Here is a 22,182-nt window from a genome sequence, read left to right as displayed (position 1 = left end):
TTTTTTATATGACTGTCAAATTTAAGTTGAGAGTCAAGTATAAGGCCCATGTATTTGACCTCTGAAACCTGCTGGATCTTATGCCCATTTATCCGTAAATTTAGTTCTTCTGATATGGACTTGAATCTTGAGGCAAAGCAAACAGACATAGTCTTTTTAACATTCAATGTCAGACCTGCATTTTGAAACCACACCGCCTGTGACGGAGAGGCAGAGACGGTCGGATCCATTTGCAGATATTTATTGCAGAAGATAACAAACTCAAAAGATGACAGGGGCAATCCAGAATCGTAGTCAAACAAGCAGTAGTCAGAGGCAGGCAGCAAAGGTTCACAAACGAGTTCAGAGTCCAAGTTCAAATACACCAGGTTAAGTCAAAATACTGAGTAGCAAGGGATACAAACTGAGACAGAGGTTTGGTAAAACAAGACTTCACAAATGAGAACAGAACAGAACAGTCCAGATAAAGGGGAGCTGAGGGTGCACAGGTGAAACTGATGAAATCATAATGAGGTGATGAGGGAAATGCAGTCCTAGTATGCAGGAGAGAGGGATCTAGTGAAACCAGGAGGAGGCGTTGTCGTGCGTTCCGTGACACTGCCACAGTTTGCAGGTATTTTGCCAGTTCATCAGACACTGCATGCACACTTTTCCCTCGCACATAAACCACTGCATCGTCAGTGTACATCTGAAATCCTGCTGTAGGACATGAGTCTGGCAGATCATTAATATACAGTGTAAAAAGCAAGGGCCCAAGAATGGACCCTTGGGTACTCCTGTATTCATTTTTAAGAATGTAGACATTTCATTATTGACCACCACACACTGATCTCTCAGTTCAAGATATGATTTGAACCACTGTAAAGTTAATGTTGTGAAGTTAAAATTCGACAGTTTGTGGATAAAGATGTCATGATTTAGCGTATCAAACGCCTTTGAGATCCAAAAAGACTATATTTCTAGTTTGTCGTTTCGGTGGAGTATTGAGGATGGAAGCCAAATTGTAATGGGTGTAAAATGTTATTTGATTGTATAAAAGCCATAAGCTGACCATACACAATTTTTTCGAACACCATTGAGAATACAGGTAAGATAATTACGGGCCGATAATTGCATGCCTAGTCAGGTGTTCCTGACTTAAATAATGGCATAACTTTTGCCTGTTTCCAAGGTGTGGGGAATTGTCCGCTCTGAATAGACAAATTGATCAAGTGTCTCAGCGGCTTTACAAAAGTGTTTTTATTTCATTTCAAAAAGACTGTGTTTATGTGAAAAAGTTGTTGTTAACTGAATTTATTGCTTCAAGCACTTTTGCTTCATTGGTCTGCTGAAGTGAGAATGACGAGTATTGGTTTATTGATTGATGTTTAGTGAATTTTAGTTGCTGTTCTGCATTAACTTGTTGCACCAGTTCTTCCACTGACAAAACAAAAAACGTATTAAATTCCAGTGCTATTTGTTTACTGTCCCTAATCTGCCTACCTCCATTTCTAAGCTCATGGATGGTCTTTGATTTGCCTGACGGTTTCACAATACCATTTTTTTGCTTCCACATTATGAGAGGGCTTCCCTTGGCTTCTGTTATTGTTGTAATGTAATACTTCGCTTTTGCTTTTCTTATATTTTTAGTGACTCGATTTCTTAGACTTTTAAATATATATATATCACTACTTAATTTGGTTTTAACAGATTTTTTCAGAGCCGGATCTCTTTCTTTCATTAGTTTTTTCAACTCCTCATTAATCCAGGGTAGTGTTCTCTTTTTCAAATGCTTTTGCTTTTTAAGAAATTTAGAAATGATCCCTTCAACCTTGTTCATTACCTCTTTACAGCAGCTATGCACATCATCATTGTCCATAGTTGTGCTCCAGTCAAGAGCATTTAATTCATTATCGACAGCAGGAAAATCACGCTTTAGAATGGACAGTATATTTGACTGTGTTTTGTTTATATTTAGCAGACGTTTTTTTGATAATTTTCGGGCAACGAGAATCATGTTATGGTCAGACAAACCAGTCAGAAAATTATATGATTTCAAAATCCGATCATCCTTGTTCGAAAAAATTAGGTCTATTTGTGTCCTTGAAGATTTTGAGATCCTTGTGGCACCCTTAATTATTTGGGTGAAATCAAATTTAGTCATTAAGGTTTTGAGTTTTTTAGAGGTTTAGACTCAACACGAAAAAAGCGTGTTGGCACCAGCCCAGAGAACCACGTTCCTGGGAGTGGCGTGGGACGTTCACGATGGTCTTATCGACTTTATACTGGCCACGGTGACCAGTATAAAGCTAGGCCAATCCATCACTGTAAAACATTTTTAGAGAGTGTTAGGGCTCATGGCAACAGCGGCCAACGTCAATCCATTCGGCCTGCTGCACATGAGGGCCATGCAGTGGTGGTTGAAAACCAAGGGATTTTCCCAGAGGGGGAACCCGTGCCGCATGATCAGGGTTACGCGCAGATGCCTTCGTTCCCTATCTATGTGGAAAAAAGCTTGGTTTCTGTCCCAAGGCCCCGTGCCCGGAGCGTCATGTCGCCGGAAAGCCGTTTCAACAGACGCCTCCCTCACGGGCTGGGGCGCAGTCATGGATGGCAGGGCTCTAAGGAGCTTCCTCCCAGACCTCAGGGGACACCACGTAGACAATGTGTCCGTGTTCTCCTACTTGATTCATCAAGGGGTTCTGAGATCGCGCCCTCTATCCAGTTTGGCGCATCAGATCCTCCTGTGGTCCCAGGGGAAACTGTTATCTCTCAGAGGAATGCACGTCCCAGGGGACCAGAATCAGTGAGCAGACATCCTGTCGAGGCAGGGGCTGAGGCCCGGGGAATGGAGACTTCACACTGAGGTAGGGGAGGTCGATATGCGAGACGTTCGGCCCAGTGGAAGTGGATTGTTTGCGTTTCGAGTGACGTCCCACTGTCCACTGTGGTTTTCTCTCACCCATCCAGCCCTATTGGGTTTGGATGCCATGGTAAAGACGTGGCCGAGGCTACGCCTGTACACTTTTCCCCCGATCGCTCTGCTCCCGGGAGTTCTGGAGAGGGTCTGTCTAGATGGGATCAGCCTACTTCTAGTTGCGCCGTACTGGCCGGCCCGGGTATGGTTTTCATCATAGCACTCCTGGCAGGCCAGCCTCTGAGGAGGGACCTGCTTCCACAGGCCGGGGCTCAATATTCACCCTCGACCAGACCTGTGGAAACTTTGGGCCTGGCCCCTGAGGGGGCTCAGTACCTAGAGGTTGGCCTGTTGGCTGGAGTGGTTTAAACCATACTCAGTTCCAGAGCTCCTTCCATGAGGAGATTGAACGGCCTAAAGTGGAATGTGTTTCCACTTGGTGTAGAGAGCGTGAGGTGGACCCAGTTAACTGCCCGGTTGGCTTCAGTGCTGATCGCCTCTCAGCTCGTCTTACCCCGTCCACACTCAATGTGTACGTCTCATGAGTGCCTGGGGTTTTCTCCAGACAACATTAAGGTTATCTTGCATCCCAGGCCGGGCAATGTGCCTTAGTGCCATATAAATACGGCATGGCTTACAGTTCTGCAGGTTTTCATCCTCCACCTCACGTGACGGAAGATGAAGAAAGACTTATAAGATTTATGTCCAGAGGTCTTCTTCATGGCGGAAGTCAGACCAGTTGCTGGTGTGCTTCGGGTTGCCCAAGAAGGGGCTTCCCGCATCCAAACAGACCATCAGTAACTGGGTCATTCAAGCTATCTCTATGGCCTATCAGGTGTGCAGCTTGCCTTCACCTTTGGCCGTGAGGGCTCATTCAACCAGAGGCATGGCGTCATTTCAGGGGCCCCGATCCAAGAAGTGTGCGATGCAGCTGGATCGGCCACCCCTCATACTTTCATCAGATTCTATAGCCTGGACATTCCTTCTACGCCAGGCACTCTAGTGCTCTCGTCCGAAGTGTGCCTGTGTGCAGCTTCACACTGGGACAGGCAGGGCTCGTTGTGGCATAGTGGGTACTCGTTCCCCAAAGTGTCTTATCGACGAAGTTCGAGTTCCCTCGAAAGGGAATGTCTCGGGTTACGATTGTAACCCTAGTTTCCTGAGAAAAGAAACAAGAACTGCGTCCCTCCGCCACGCCTTCCCCTGCCTGGGAGCGACTTCATCGCAGAAGCTAACTCTGTTGTGTGCCGGCGTCCCTTTGTAGCTTCCGTGTATGTCATCACACGTTACGTCATGACGCAACACCTATCAAGATTGGCTTAGTTTCATTCATGCTTCAGAGCCGCTACGCTAAGGGCGTTCCCCAAAATGTCTTATCGACGCAGTTCTTCTTCCCTTTCTCAGGGAACAAGGGTTACAGTAACCCGTAACCCGAGACGTTTTGCAGCTCATGTTTTTCTCCAGTAAGAGGCTGTTCTCGTCAACACAGGAGAATCCTCACTCAATGTCTCACACACATATACACACACATATGCAAACACACACTCCGGTAAGAGGCCGTTCGTCATCAGCACAGAAGAATCCGGGTGAACAGGTGTGTGTGTGTGTGTGTGTGTGTATGTGATCAGCTGAAGAATATCTCAGATGCTTTAGACTGGTTTATCTGCATTATCTCAGATGCTTTAGACTGGTTAATCTGCATTAGCTCAGATGCTTTAGACTGGTTAATCTGCATTGTTTCTGCTCTGGGCCTGAAGCCGTTGGTGATGCTCCTCATGTCTCCCGCTGGAGGACATCCTGAGGTGTGTGAGCCAAACCGGAGGTGCATGTGTGTGTGTGAGCCGTTCCTATCTGAGCTTTCTCCCATTTGCTGATCGGCTTCCTTTACTGTGAGTAACAGCGGGTTTTCTATGACTTCACTGAACTGTGAACTGTGTGTGTGTGTGTGTGTGTATGGGGTCTGGTCACAGAACTCAAATCTGTGTGTTTTGTGAGTGTTCACACTGAAATGTATGAAGTGCATATTGTGTCACTGAACATTTTAAACCAAAAATGAAGATCCCATAAATTTTAAAAACTGAAAATCCTTCTGTTGAAAATAAAGGTTATTTTGATGAATGTGCTTCCAAACAGTTGCAGTCCCCTGTGACTTCCATAGAATATATTTTCACACTATGGAAGTCAATGGGAAATAGCAACTGTCTGGTAAGCCACGATCTTCAAAATATCTTCTTTTGTGTTTAGCACTAGAAAAGAAATTAAGGGGTCATATAATGGTACATGCACTTTTACAAGTTGATTGTACTGAAATGTGTGTTGGCGGTGCCAGGGTTGCCAACTTTGGGACTTTGTCTGGAGTGAGACTCTGTAAAACATCATTGCGCACGCGTAACCCAACCCTAATTTTAACAATGTCAGGTGTTGTTTAAAAGATGTTTAAATAACAAACATGTAAAACAACAACATCAAAACAATAAAAAAATCTCAAAACAAAAGGGACACATAAAAGTTTCTCCACCTCCCCAGAAAACCACAACACAAGTTTCACACATTAGGCCTGTTGTAGCCTATGCCACAGTGGCAGTGTTGGCCTGCTTCACCACCTCTGCAGGAGCTCGTATCTGAAGCAGGGTTCAATCCGTTCATGAACGGTCATTGCGTCTGTCACGTGACAAATGAACGAAAGACTCGGAAGGTAAAGTAATTATTTATGTTCCCTGTAAATTATTTTTGACTGCATTATAATGATTTCTTAATTCAGAATATGATAAAGACTGCATAGGTGGATGTGTCCGGGGAATTTGGCTGTTAAAAGTATAACATTTAAAGCCCCTTAAATGAACGAAATAACTCGAAAAAAGATTTGTTCATTTTAATGAATGAGATCGAACAAGTGAGTCAGTAAAATGATCCGAACTTCCCATCACTCACAGAGTGCCATCAAGTGACAGTCTGTTCCTGGTGTTGTTTGTCATGCAACACTGACGCACTGCATAGTTATGCTACGTGAAATAACTCGAGGTCCAGAGAGAAGGAAATGAATAGTGGAATAAAGTCGTTATTTTTTTTAAAATTTTTTTGGGCACAAAAAGTATTCTCGTCGCTTGATGAACTTAAGATTGAGCCACTGTAGTCACTTGGACTATATTAACGATCTCTTTAATAACTTTTCTGGGCCAGCAAGTTTCGATCACATAGAAGCCTATGGAGGAGTGATCCAGCTCTTAGATTTCATCAAAAATATCTTAATTTGTGTTCTGAAGATGAACGAAGGTGTTACGGGGTTGGAACAACATGAGGGTGAGTAATTACTGACAGAATTTTCATTTTGGGGTGAACTAACCCTTAAACCTTTATATTAATCTTTGCAAATCGCTTGCATGCTTGACGATGAGTGCGGCTAAGGTTTACACTCAGGCTACATTACGGCATCAATATAATTCATAATCTCACGTTTATAATGAACAAAGCGTTATGGTTATTGTGTTATTACAAACTGTGTACGCAGGTGTTAAAGTTAACGTGGTAAATCTACACTAAGCTTACTTGTGTAGATGGTTTATAATGGTGTCTGTTACTGATTAAGAAGTAATGTAAAAAAAAAACAAAACAGTTATGACTGCATGAAGATGAATGGTAACACAATACCTGCAAAATACTGTTTACATCCTGCAAATGCACAGATGTGTCCTCAGAGACTCCCACTGCCATTCTTTGTCCAAAATATACCCTCAACTGTTGTCAAGGCAACACTCCATGTGTGTTGTGTCAAAACGCCCCACAGAACAGAGGGGTGGGGTGAGCAAAGCTCATTATCATTTAAAGACACATGCACTTAAATGGCGTGCTGAAAATAGAGCTGTTTTTGACCAGGTAAAATTAGTGTTTTCTTACAATACTAATGAGAATTTTGAATTAAAGTATATTACAAACTTTTCATTTAGACCCTAAAGAATCATATTAACTTAACTATATTATAATTATAATAATATTATAATAACTATATTATATTATATTATATTATATATAACATATTAACTTAATTTAACTAATAACTTGAACTATCCCTTTAAGGACAAGCGGCAGCATGTTTACTATTAGGCTACTGTCACTTTAAGACGGCACGTGACGCATCTAATATACACGCATATGACCCACACCCAATTTCCTCTCAAACGTTTGCTTTCACTTTAGAAATAACCAACTGTTTTATGTAAACCTTGTGAGTACATATTTGACAGTATTAGCGCAATAAGACTCAAATGTAACAGAATCCAGATGCTGTTTGACAGGCTTTTAGTGCCTGTGAGCTTTGCGTGTACGCGCTCAGAAAAGCGCATGTTAAAACAGCGCATTAGCATGCAAATTAAATGTTTAACCGGCAAGGCTTTAAATCTTTATCTCTGCTTTATCTCTGTGTTAAAGGAACACGCCGACTTTTTGGGACTTTAGCTTATTCACCGTATCCCCCAGAGTTAGATAAGTCCATAAATATATTTTCTCATCTCCGTGCGTGCTGTAAGTCTGTTTGACGCACCCACCGCTAGCCTAGCTTAGCACAAAGACTGGATGTAAATGGTTCCAGCTAGCATACTAATCCCAATAAGTGACAAAATAACGCCAACATTTTCCTATTTACATGTTGTGATTTGTATAGTCACAGCGTGTACAAATAACAAGGTCATATGAGACACAGCCATCTTCTAACCGTATAAATACTGGGAACTATATTCTCACAAGGCGAAGCACAGCTACTTGGGCGGAGTGATTAGCGCAGCACCCGAGAAGCCCCGTGGTGAGGAGAAGAGAGTTCGCTCAGAGTTGGAGTAATAGAGTCAGCAATTACTAGATAGTAAATGCATAGTTTACAATCATTTTGTCACAATTTGTATGAAGTTAGCTAGGCTACAAGTAAACAGGTGATCATGAAAGGCTATTTCAAGGGTGCTATGTCAGTTGGCATGTGTGCATATTTCGTGTATAGACAAACTGTATGGCATGGCAATACTACAATTGCATTGAACTATGCATGATGATTATTACAAAATCACTTACTTGGTGGACAGCTGTCCATTAGGTTCACTCGGCATGGTGCGTTTCTTCCAGTTGTTGATCTTGTCACAACGGGGAAAAAAATCGACAACTGCCGGGTGTATTAGGGCAGAGAAATCCTCTGTGGTAGTGACGCAAAGATTTTCATTGTCATCAAGCCTTGCCATCGATGGCAATACCCGGTCCCATTCACAACAACAAAGACACTCGGTTTCTGTCGGCATAGGTTGGCATGTTCCACATTTACACCACTAGTCCGTGTTTGTTCTGATTCTCCCCTCGACCTCAGTCTGTTCGGCATCTTGTCTATCAGCTTAAAAAGTTTGTAACTCCTCGTCTGTGTATTCTGGCGATATGGTTCTGGATCTTGGTTTGATACCAAGTAAAAATCCTCTGACAATTCCTCAAAGTCAGCCATGATCACCAGTCTCGTTCGCTACTAGCTAGTTAGTCACGTTGTTTTTGTTGACAGACGTACCAACGGTGCTTCTCGGGTGCTGTGCTAATCACTCCGCCGAAGTAGCAGTGCTTCGCCTTGTGAGAATATAGTTCCCAGTATTTATACGGTTAAAAAATGGCTGTGTCTCATATGACCTTATTATTTGCACATGCTGTGAATATACAAATCACAACATGTAAATAGGAAAATGTTGGTGTTATTTTGTCACTTACTGGGATTAGTTTGCTAGCTGGAACCATTTACATCCAGTCTTTGTGCTAAGCTAGGCTAGCGGTGGGTGCGTCAGACAGAGTTACGGCACGCACGGAGATGAAAAAGGTATGTATGGACTTATCTAACTCTGGGGGATACGGTGAATAAGCTAAAGTCCCAAAAAGTCGGTGTGTTCCTTTAACATGTGATGTACATCGCGTTGTTGAGATGGAGCATCCATGATCAAAAAATCTTTATATTTCTATCTATGAAATCTATGAATCTATGAAATCTTGGTGTGCGAACACCCCTAAACCAAAGTGCACCCACTTCCATGGCTACAGTTAGTGTTAATACGTTAAATCCATGGTGAACGTTGCTGATCTGTGGACTTAAAGCCTATAACTAGTTCATTCTTGGCACAATGTTTCTCCTGGTTTCCAATTCAGCGCTGTTTGATCCGTTAATACCGGAGAAATTTTAATGTTTCTCACTAGATCTCGCAGCGATGTTATTACTTAAGTGGCGAATTCAAATGCTTTCTTTACTGGATCTCTTAGTGCTGTGTAGTAACAGTGTCGCTCGATCAAGATCGGCTTGCGCTGAACTGACATTGATGGTCCAAACTGAGCGTGAAGCACAAAATAATGATTAGGCCTAGTGCAGTTTTTGTTCCACTTTCATTACGTTTGCCGTTTGATGTTGGGCAACATTGTGGTGGTCGCGCCATCTTTAACTTTGTAGTCCACTTACGGTTAAATGGATTGTACCTTCAGTCAACATGATGTGGAGCGCACAGTTCATGGTTGCATAGCAACAACAGACGCCACGGGAGAACAAACGCTTTGGAAAGGGAGACAAAGACATCCAGATGGAGGTTAAATGGTGTCTGTGTATGAAACGGTACAAAGGTGTTGTTATAGTAATTATTTTAATATAGGCCTAGTTGAATGCATAATTTCAGTTAATTGAATAAACTTTCAAATTTAGTTCTTTATTGACTCTTATTGAATATGCAATAATTTCTGTTTATAAATAATGATTGTAACATGAAGTTTTTTAAGTAAATTAATCTAGAAAAAATGTCTAAAAAACTGTGGCCTTTAACTATAGTTCATCATTGTAATATTATTTATTGATTATATCTGCAACCCTACAGAAGATATCAGTTCTGAGAATGGATGGATGGATTGTATTTCTTTCTTAGCTAAAATACAGTATTTAGTAATAAGTATTATTAATCATTGTATGTGGCTATCTGTCATTTAAGGTGTATGTAAATGTAATGTCTGTTCTTTACTTGTTGGATATTAAATAATTAAGATCATTAATTTCATTTAAGGGAACCTGTCCATCTTTAAACATCTCGAGAGAAGCAATCAAACATCATCAATCAAGAGCAGCTGTGTGAGCCTCAGAAGATGTCTTCAGCACATGGATTTGGACAAACATTTAAAAGTGGACTGTCCAAATCTGCTGTTTTCACCATTCTTCGTCCACTGAATCTTTTGTTAGTTCCATTGGAGAGGCTTTTTGATGACCATTTTTCATGCCCATGCAATGTTGAGCTGAATGCCCAAGTATCATACATGGTCTTCGCTGTACCTTTCCTTTTCTTTTTTTCTTTAATGTGTCTAGTTTTTCAGCCATTTAAACCTGAACCCCAACATGGCAAAAACTCTTCCAGTTGTAAATATTTAAAGTTGAACGAGTTCTTATTTTGCCTGATTCCACCATGTGTGTGGATCATCCTTCTGCTCCTTGAGGGTAATTATGTTGCCTGTTGGAAGACAGACTGGAATGGAGTGCATGTTTCTGAGGATGAGCATCATCTGAAATGGTGTAAACCCACCGAATCGATCCCAGGAATAAATGAGACCGAACTACGAGATCTGACTGCGAGCTTTGTTGTCAGTTCACAGGTATGCTGTATACTGCAATTTTTTTTATTCATTTTATTCATATTCAGAAATGTTATAGGTTATGTAAGAAAATATGTAAGAAAATATAGGTTGCTATACAGTGTCAACCATTCAATATGATCTCATTAGTATTCATACATAAGTAGATCATGAAGACTGACTAACACCAAAGTCCCTTTGAGGAAGTCTGTTCACTCGGCGGCCATATTTGCGACACCTCCGGGCGTTTTACAGGCATCCAAGACCAATTCCTATCTAGTTGAATGGGGGAATCCTGAAATCTCAAAAACTGCTTGCTGAACACACAATTCAATATCATATTTCAGCAACAAAATCTGACATAACTGTCCCATAAATGTTGTTTCTTATGCTCAACCAGCCAATGCGCATGTGAAGTCCTAAGCGCGAGCTTCTAATGGGAGTTGCAGTGATGCAATGACTTTACCAATCAGCGATTGGCTCATTTACTTAGAAGGCTTGACTATTCCACCATATTGCAAATCGCAGTTTCTCCCAATCATAAGTAATAGGAGTGAGAACTTATATTCTCTTTGTCTATAGTCTTTGCTTACACTTGAGTATTGAGGGCTTCACATGGGTTTACAATTAGGGGCCAAGCCCCGAAAGGGATAGCCCCTGTTGTATCTGTTAGTCTGTTGTATCTGTTACTTTATTATTATTTTTCCCAAATGGGAGTCAATGGCAGCCCCATGAACCGTAAGTAGGAAAATGATGAAATTTGGCACAATTCTAGAGATGGTCATTAAAAGTAATTGGACCAATTTTGGAGGTTCTAGGACCAACTCTATACCGCCAGCACCAGTTCAAAAATGCAATCTTCTAAAGGTTAGAACTTTTGAACGCTTTGATCTAGAAAAATGAAACTCAGTACACCTGATTCCACTCTTCATGCTGATTAATTTCAATATCTGGCATTAAGACTCCGCCCATTACAGTAGTGGCCATTTTGAAAAGTACAGTATTCAGTTTTTTTGCTACTCCTCCAAAATGTGTCCAATTTTTGTTCAAAAGTTATGATGTCACAAACTTAACAAGGTCGACCCAAAATTGGTTCAGAAGCTATAGCTCGGCCAAACTTTGATCAATTGAAACGAAAATTGGTGCGCTTCATCAGAGCTATGACTTGAGGGTCCATGCCAAAGTTGGGAACAGCACCACCTTCAGGTCATGATCTGGAGAATGGCTATTTTGGCCGATAACTTTTGAACAATTTGTCAGAAAATCATAATATTGGTGTCTATAGATTCCTTGCGTCACGCCGAATCATGCTGAATCATGCCAGATTGGATGAACCATGTGTCAGCCATTTTGAATTTTGTCATAATGATGGTAATGACCAGTAATTGGACCAATTTTGGAGTCTCTACGACCAACTCTATTCGCCTTATTCACCTCGAACGTTCCACCGAGCCTGAGGGGTACACTTACCACTTCCGGGAGTTCTTACAATGCGAGTTCTCAGTGCAATGGCGCCTCACTGCTGTGTTCCCCGATGCACTTCAATTAAGTAGGTTGTATCAGTAGATAAAGAGCTCCCGCACACTATCGTTAAATTTCCTGATAAAGTGTGTGAACGAAATGTTGATAATAAATATTTATTTTAATTGCAAGTAACGATAGTGTGCGGGAGCTCTTTATCTAAGGTCCTCTCTTTTAAAATTGTAATTTTTATTCAAATATCTAGCATTGTTATGTAAATCTCTACAACTGAAATCTTAATATCCACATATTCAAACCTTGAATAGAAAGTGTTCATCTTTACGAATCTGTACAAAGCCTTAACCATCATTATTGTTCTTCTTTATGAATCTATACAAATATGTGAACTTGTATTGTTACCATAGCACCTTATCATGGTCAGTGTATCACAGGATCAGTCCCTGTCAGACCTTATAATCACTTCTCATGCTCTTTACTTTTACATGTGAGTGATTTGATTGTTTTACATGTATGTGTGTGTATGTACAGTATAAGCTACTGGATGTGTACCTATCTAAAGAATAAAGTACAGTTGTATTACACATGGATGATGTCCTTCATAACTTTATAATTTAATATACCAGAATATCATAAAACATAAAAAAAAAACATTGATAGGCACACTGGTCTAGGTTTGTAAAGGTAACCATGTACATAGAAGTATGGAAAAGGAACCGGAACAGGTCAGAACATAAGAAATTACATTAGGAACAAACCATTTTGTATCGTTAATTCGGGCAGACAGGAAAGATTGGTGGTCCACACTGGAAGATCGTATGCATCGGAGTCAAACTTCCGGGTTTGTGTACCCCTCAACGGCGTTCGAGTTTTCAAAATGGCCGCCAGGTGAATAAGGCGAATAGCGCCACCACCAGATCAAAAATGTACTTTTCTAATGGTTATAACTTTTGAACGCTTTGATCTAGAAAAATGAAACTCAGTACACCTGATTCCGCTCTTCATGCTAAACACATTCAACATCTTACATTAAGACTCTGCCCATTACAGTAGTGGCCATTTTGAAAATTACAGTTTTCAGTTTTTTTTGCTACTTCTCATTAAAATGTTGCTCAATTCTTACGGAAATTGGCTCATATGATCTTTGGACCGAGCCAAACAGAAATGTCTGAACAGATATTTGGCATTTGCTACCGTTCCCAAGAAATAACTTTCTGAAGTCAACTGTCACTATGTTTGTTCTCATATGTGCTTAAATGCTTGCTGTGCTGCTGTGCTTGTTGTGCTTGCGATGCCTTGCAGCTTTATTTGAATATATTTTAGGTCTAATATTTAAAGTAAAACCTTGTGACCTGTAATTATATTCTAGCAGACATTTGGACAATATATGCAATCCAGCTTCATAAAGGATGCCGTGTGCAAGGCTGGACTTTGGGCTGATTATTACATTTCTAAAATTAAATTCTAAAACATTATTCTGAAGTTTTAACATCTCAATTATTTACAATAATGCATGACCTAATTTGACATTATAATGATTTTATAGCTCTAAATACTGTACACACACTGCCCCTATCCCTAAACCTACCCATGACAGGAGACATTCTGCATTTTTACATTTTCAAAAAAACTAATTCTGTATGATTTATAAGCTTTTGTACCCATGGGGACCTCAATTTAGGTCCCCACGGTGACACGAGTCCCCATGAGTCTGTGTGCATTCAGGTTTAAGTCCCCACCGGTGTAGAAAAACATGTCCACACACACACACACACACACACACACAAAATTAGCAGTGCACCATACCATTTTTAACTAAACTAATTGTATATTTTATACTTAAGCAGATTTGTTTGTCTCTAAAGTAGTTCATGCTAAAATATTTGCTGTTATCTAAGTTTCAGTGTTTTAAAATGCATAAAAATGTGTACCAATGAAGCTATGAATATAAAATCACCCTGTATTTGGCCCTCAAGCAAGACTATATGGCTTCACAGTCATTATCCCTGTAATAACACTTTGGATAAAAGTATCTTCTGAATTACAGTCTACTATAAAAATAGTTAATGTATTAATTAACTGACTGTTTTTATTTCCACAGGTAGCCGGTTGTGTTATGATCTTTGTATGGATCTTAATTCTAATGCCTATTGCAGTTATCATTGGCTGCCACTGCAGTGATGAAGCAAGTGAGGAACAAGTATACTGTAAACCCAGATTTTGTTTCTAATTAAACTTACGAGTAATCATTACTTATTCTTTTATGTTTAGTAAAAATCTGCTATCATTGCTAAACAACATTAGTTGTTTGTACTATTTAGCTGAAAGATTCATTGCACTAATCATGTTAAGCTGAGATAACTCGCTATGTTAAGCTTCTGTAAGGGAGGGGCGTGGCCTATTTAAACAGGTGACAGTGCGCAGAGTGCGCCATTTAAAGTTTGAACCAAAGAGTCGAACATTGCCAGCTTAACTTATTACTAAACAGACTGACTTTATTTCTGTCAGACGTCTACAAAAGATCTTGTTGAGAATCAACAGAGGTTTAGATGTTGATTACTTATTGTTTCATTTGTAGTCACCATGATGGTGAAAGGTGTTGGCTTTAGTTGGGCTCTTGCCTTTGATATTTAAACATTATATTTTCTCTGGCTGCTTTACCTGCTGACACCACTCCAAAGTTTTCAAAAGTGATAACCTTTATTGCACATGCATGTAGGTTCATATGATTGGTATGGATTGGTTGATATGTTTTTGAGTATGAATCTTTTTTCTAATCTGCCTACACAATATTTTTGAATATTTCCTGGCCACTGGGAGCACTGTGTTTAGTGTTCTTGTTCATGTCTTTACTGGTAATCTCTGATTTGTACTTAATTATTGGTTGCTAATTCATCTATCTATCTGGTTTACTGTATTGTCTTGATATATAACTATACATGTTCAATTAAAATTGCCCTCCCTGCTGCATTAAATTAAAGGTATAATTAAATGTATGTGTTTTTAGACAAACAAATACACACACATAAAATCAGCATAATCTTTTTAAAGAATTTTAGTTTTGAATCACTGCAACCTTTAAGTTTTTGCAAATCAGTTTGTGTTTCTCTCTGTCTGTGTGTGTGTGTGTGTGTGTGTGTATGTGTGTGTGCGTGCTGTTTAAATGAATTTATTTTTCGTTTATAATTTTAATATTGTTCTTAATTTGTTTCTTTTGATTGCATTATATTATGTAAGCAATAATATACGAAAGGCCATGCTGTATTGTGAATAAGTCTCGGCTGAAGTATGTTGTTATATTACAGTTTATTTGTTGATTCAGTTTTAATTGTCAAACATATCATCACCAAATAAATGAACAATAATGCATCACTATCACTGATATTTTCTTTTTAAAATAATACCTTCTAATAATGAGACAAAACCATTACTGCTGAAAACTACTGGAACATTTAAAGAAACCACTTCACACATGATGATGAACAGAAAGTCCAGTGGACTCTTTATCTCTCCTTTATGTCGCCTAAATAACATATTTCTTCTTTTTTATGCACATGTCGTAGTAGAATTAAGAGGAATAAAGAGAGAGAAAAAAGTAAACTATACAGGGGAATTACGTAAAAGGAATTAACAAGAAAAAAGGTTTCAAGAATTCTACAGTACATCTTGTATATTCTATTTCAGATTATATCAGGTTTATATCAACTCCTATTCTTATACAATAAAAATATCTTAACTAGAAAGCTGAATCTTTAATTTGTAATTGGGTAAATACACACTGATAGAATAAATGTTTAATGGATTCAGCATAAGACACATATAGTCTCCATGTTTCTTAAAATCTAAAGACGTCTTGTCTCACTGGGTAAATTAAACTATATATGACTTCTTTAACTTTATTGTTGAGACAGCACTGGGTAAACTCCAGACCTCTTTCCAATGATTATACAGAGAATTCCAATATGATTTGCATTTAGGTAAGGATATTTATGCATATTATTTAAAAAAAATAAAAAAAATAAAAATAAATAATATATATATATATATATATATATATATATATATATATATATATATATATATATATATATACAATGTTCACACTGCCTAATTTGAATAACTCTGTGTGAATGTTGTTTTTTCTCTGTGTGTTTTCTTCATGAAGCTCCAGCACAGTTATACTCACAGCACTGCCATCTTCTGGACACCACTGATCATAACAGCATGTGACACTGTACGTGCTCGTGCACCATATGCAGAGATCAAAGTGCACTCAAAAACAATTAAGCTTTTTTAAAAAAAGAATTACGCCTTTCAATTAATAGTAAAATTCAAAACCAATTAAATTGAATAATCCTTACACATTTTAATTGAATAAGTGAACAATCCTTAATCAATTATTCAATTAAAATGTGTAAGGATTATTCTATTAAATTTGATGGAATTTATCTATTGACTGAAATGCATAAAATCGAATATCTCGTAAATCTAAAAAATTTACTTTACATAATCTGTAATGATGTTATGCTTCTCTGTTATGCAGGTTATGTTGTGATCTATGTATCTGACATTGTTAGCCCAATCATTACATGACTTGTTTATCTACATTCGGTTACAGTCTTCGATTAGATCATATTTTTCCCCAGCCACCCCAAACAACATTGGGCTAGAGTACTGTACAGCAATGTAAAGCCTCAACTTTGAATGTAAAGCCTAAAGCTTCAAATTTGGCAATGTAAAGCCTTTTTTACCATGCCAATAAAGCTATTTAAACTTGAATTTCTCAATTGCTGATTAATTTGCAATGCAGAGTTTTTGAAAGAGGAGAGACACGACTTGACCACAGGCATCGTCTCTGTTCGTAATATGTAAACACTCAATTATTTTGAAGTATCGCCCTGGTCGCATTATTTATTCTGATTACTTTTGTGTGATAAAGATGACTGATAAAACTATTGTATGTAGCTAGTATGAGTAACAAAATGCTTTTTCTGTGTCTATATATGACTAATAATAATACAAAAAATTGCACTTAAAATTAACATTTCTGAGAAAAATGTTTAATCTTTAATAGTCTTTAATAATAAATTATTGTCCAAATTAAAAACTTAATACATGCAAATAATTATGACTGAAAACATCCAGCAACTAGGGAATACACAGCCATGGATATATGTTTATATAGAGGGCTATACAGCCATCTACTGGTCACACTCCGCATGACTCCAAGGTAAATATTTAGTACTGTACAATCCCTTAAATATAATTTGTTTTAAATAAATATTTTAAGTCTGCAACTTGTTACTGTATGGGGAGTTCAAAGCAGTTTGTATTGTTAGATTATAATACATTTGCTCTCTCATTTTCCAGGAAGTACAGCAACTTTTCCATAACAAAATTCTGATGCTGACAGAGGATAGAGTGATAGTACCAGAGATCCACTGTCCCTATCAGACAATAATCTTACTTTTGATTCAGACATGTCCCCCCCCCCACATTTCAAAATCTAAGTTTTGTCCCCCCCACTATTTCCCAAAGTAAGATTTTGTTTTGCATTGCCTGCCTATCTCTGCCGATTTCGGAGTCTCCAGATGAATCCATTCTGCAACTTTTAAATACATAATTACATTTTTCAAACCGAAATTATAGGCTTAAGTGCAGAATCCGAAAGTACGTCGTTTTGTCGCTATGGTTACACACACACACACACACCGTTGGCGGGTGCGCTCAAAGTCATCTGTCAGTTGTGCAGTTACCCCACATCTCCTGAATGAAGTTAAAACCCATCATGTCAGTGAAATGTGTTTTTTAAATCAAGTGATCAAAGTGCTCGTTGCTGCTGCGATACAGTGTTTTCTCGTGTGACTCGCGCAAACACCGTCTTCACTCGGACGCGCACTTCAATCCGTTGCGTATATTCTCTATTCGTTCTGGTGATATCACAAAATATAATGCACACAAACGTGTCCCTGCTTGATATACAACCACTGATGAATATAATCGGTTTCGATGAGAGAAAAAAAGTATACGAAAAAAAAAAAAACTATAGGAATGCGGACTAGAACCTATAACTTTCCACGCGGTGGGCAAAAGTTCTACCACTGGACCACTAAGGTATAAGTTATTCATATAGGCGAATCTATGTATTTACTCACACAAAACTTCTCGGCACTGACAACATATATTAGGCTACGATGACATATTTTGAGCATTTAAGTGCTTTATATATATATATTTTAAAAAAATTCCCCCGAACCCCTCTAGCATTTACTGTCCCCCCAGGTTCAAAATTGCTCCTACGCGATCGCCCATAGTTCGAAGCCTTGTCCTCAGAGGCTGGAGGAGGTAGGCCTGTCCAGAGCGGAGATGGCGTGAGGAGGGTGATGAGTTGTTTGATATATAAGGGGCAGTGCCATGGAGGCACTGGTGGGTCAGAAGGGAAACTTTGAATTCAATCCTGTACTGGACAGGAAGCCAGTGGAGGGATTTTAGGATGGGTGTGATGTGGTGGTACTTCCGTACCCCCATCAGGATCCTGGCAGCACAGTTCTGAATGTATTGCAACTGCTGGATGTTCTTACTTGGGATCCTGATGAGGAGTGCGTTGCAGTAGTCCAGCCTGGAGGAGACAAAGGCGTGGACAAGTTTTTCTGCATCAGGGAGAGTGAGTATGGGGCGAAGTTTTGCAATATTCCTGAGGTGAAAGAAGGAGGTTTTGCAAAGCTGTTTAATGTAGGCCTCATAGGTCAAGTGAGGATCCATTCTAACACCAAGGTTTGTGACTGAGGATGAAAGATGGATGTCGTGGCCGGAGAAGGTGATGCTGGTGATGGTGGATGACCGGGTCTGGTGTGGAGTGCCAACAAGAATGGCTTCCGTTTTTGAGCTGTTGAGTTGCAGAAAGTTAGCCGTCATCCACGCCTTTATCTCCTCCAGGCAGGTAGAAATTGTGGAAAGGGCTGCAGAGGGGTTTGGGTTTGTTTTAATGTAGAGTTGAGTGTCATCAGCGTAGCAATGGAAAGATATTCCATGCCGGCTGATGACATGACCAAGGGGGAGCATGTACAGCATGAAGAGGGTGGGGCCATATGTGTATATGTGTATATGTGTATGTGGGTGTATATGGGTGTATATGTATTTGAAATTGTGCATTTTGTATAGTAATGTATATCATGAGAATAATATGCATTACATGTATAGTATGCAATTAATGTTTTGTGGATTCTGGTCTTTCCAGTCACACAACATAATTGCATCCAAGACTTTCACTTTGATACTTGTGTATATGCTTTAGCTTTTTCCCGATGTCAATAAGTTTATAAAATCAGTGGCGATAGCTCAGAAGATGGTGGGCTATGAGGTCATTTCAAAACAAAAACGAATGTACATACAGTAAAACTCAAAAAGATAATGTAAAACTGTCAAAATGGAAAAAATAAAGCAAATGGCTGTAGGATCTATCCAAGTTTTTGTTTAGTTTTTCTGTCATTTGTTGTTGTTGAGTTTCTTAGGCTTAAAGATTCAGAAGTAATATTTTTAACCCGTAGAAGACCGTATGGAGGAAGCCTTTGAGAGGAAGAGGGAGAAATATGATGGCCTCATCAGCGGAAGGCAGGGTGCTTACCTGTGGAGGTGGGGTGCAGAGGCTTTGCAGGGAAGTCCCTCTACACTGCACTCGGCATCACAGGTGAGAGAAGGAGAAGGGCTGTTAGCAATAGCACAGAGGCTGCAGAGAAGGCTTCGAGGTGGCTCTGGATCAAAACAGCGGATCCATGGTTAAATGCTGCTAGAGCACAAGCTGAGGCCTGATCAACCTCAGCTGGGTCGCCTGAAAGAGGGTGTCTGTTGTTTCGAAAGACCCGAAACACCTAATGAGATCCTGTATCAGTTTCTGTTTTAAAAAGTATTATAGTTCAGAATGATTTGGTAGTAGATGGTCAAAAGTTTCGCAGGGAATGATAAGTGTAGCGAGACTGGACAGGTCTTATGTCAAGTGTGCTGAAAATAATAGAATAATGGGGCGTAATATTTTTCCATGCTGTGTTGATTTAAAAATCTTGCTTTCCCCTGTTGTTTAATTTCATGGAAACAGACACCAGTGATTTTGCCAAGAGATCTCTTATTTATTTGGTTATATAAAACATAGGAGGAAGAGACAATGGACCAAGCGAAGGTCTAATTCAGCTTCTCAGTCATCTTCTCTACATTTTCATCTCTTCCTGATTTTCGAACAAAAAGGGCTTGGTTTTTATACCACTGACCAAGGAAAAAAAGGAACACATACATTCAGCAGAAGAACATATGGTTTCCATTAACGTTGGAATGTATATCCCCTTATGCTATGCTTTGTATAAACACTGAATACATTTCAGTCTCTCCAACACACACTCAAAGTCCCCCAAAGTCTCTCTCCCCCCACATCTTCACAAATACAATGGGTACAAATAATTATGAATGTATATAAAAAGTATAAAAGAGATACATAATACTACTGATTATGAATGTTAATAAAAAGTAATAATAATACTAAAAACAACAGTAAATGATGAAATTTGAGTCTTCAGTCCCTCCACTGGAACTACGGCCGTCAGTTCCACCATCATTCCCAGGTGGCCAACCTATAGAAGTGATAGTGAGGAGGAAAAGCAGACCAAGAAATAGATATAAAAGACAGAAGAATAGAAACAGAAAAAAAGAAAAACAAAACAAAACAAAGAACAAAATAACAAAGAACCCCATGTCATGTCCCCGCATACTACTGTATGCGTCATTTAACATCTATGTGTATGCATTTAAAAATGAACCCCAATCATCTAAGAAAAGAAAAACTAATAATTCTTCTGCCAGTGCCTTGACTCGTTAATTACTTAACTCCTCAAGTTCCTGGCCAAAACAACAAACTAAAATAAACGTTGATGTTAAAGGATTCTATCCCTCGGGGTAGAAAATCAGTAAGCGGGTGTTCATTGTTTGTGAGGTTGTGTTTTGTATGTAGTGTAGAATGTGTAAAAAAAAAAATTTCACACAGAATTTCCCATTCTTGGTTCTATCAATATGTCTCGTATTGAGAATAACTTACAACCATCTCTAATCAATGTCAATGGACTTGATTCCTGAAATGGAAGCAGAGAAATAATTAAACATCACTTCTTTATTCCCAATCTTTAAAGCTAATGGATGAACAGTGTTCAATATCAGGCCATAAGCCATCATTATCATTTTGTTCATTCACTAAGCAAGGTTTAACTTGTGACCAATGATACCATCTGTCTGTTCCTACACCCTTCCCTTTAAGGCAAACACTTGTATCAGTTGTTAAAAGTATCTCATATGGTCCCTCCCATCTAGGTTCTAAACCTTTCCTAGCAATACGTTTGACCATGACAAAACTGCCTAACTCAGGAATGTGTGGAATATCAGTAGTGGTATGTTTTTCATCCCATTGCTTTTGAGCTTCTCGCACTTTTTTATTATTGTCTTTGGTAGCTTTGTCCAGCATTGTTAGATAGCGGGACAAAGTAGGAACAAAGTAGAATCTCCTCCTGTTCCCGCAGGTGGCGGAGCATCAGGAGGTAGGACCATTGCTCTTCCAGTCATCAGTTCAAAAGGAGTTAGTCCTGTTACTCTGTTTGGAGTTGCTCTCAAGTTCCACAGAATAGCAGGTAATAACTTATGCCAACCTTGGCCAGTTTGCAGAATGGCTTTGGTAAGAGCGGTTTTCAACGATCTGTTCATTCGTTCTACCATGCCTGAGCTTTCCGGCCTGTATGGAATGTGAAACTTCTGTTTGATCCCCATCAATTTCATTGCTTACTTCATCAATTTTCCAGTGAAGTGAGTTCCATTGTCAGAATCAATTTCATATGGAAGACCCCAGCGTGGAAAAACTTCTTCCACCATTACTCGTGCTGCCGCTTCAGCAGTGCAAGTTCTCGTAGGGAATGCTTCCACCCACCTAGTAAATCTGTCCATGATTACTAGAATGTATTGGTACCCTCCACTGGGTGATAAAGGTCCTGTGAAATCGATTTGGAGGTGTGTCCATGGACCTGTTGGTCTGGGTGCATGTGACATTCGCACCTTTACAGATTTTCCCACATTTGCTTTCATGCAAATTAAGCATCTTCTACAGTAGTCATCAATGTCTCTCATTATTCGTGGCCACCACCACGTCTCACTGATTTGAGTTTTCATTGCTTTTG

At 39.3% G+C, this 22,182-nt stretch overlaps 1 long non-coding RNA gene across 1 annotated transcript; it reads left to right on the top strand.

The window, feature by feature from the left end:
* The first annotated feature begins 4,676 nt into the window (after nt 1–4,676).
* Nucleotides 4,677–15,354, top strand: LOC311097737. Its single transcript, XR_014609311.1, has 3 exons — nt 4,677–4,785; nt 9,943–10,522; nt 14,082–15,354. It is a non-coding gene; the product is annotated as an uncharacterized lncRNA (long non-coding RNA).
* Nucleotides 15,355–22,182: the final 6,828 nt, after the last annotated feature.

The sequence above is a fragment of the Abramis brama genome (assembly GCF_963993115.1).
Source record: "Abramis brama genome assembly, chromosome: 15".
Taxonomy (NCBI): Eukaryota; Metazoa; Chordata; class Actinopteri; order Cypriniformes; family Leuciscidae; genus Abramis; species Abramis brama.
Note: the sequence above shows the minus strand (reverse complement) of the source record. Positions and strands in the feature narration are given on the sequence as shown.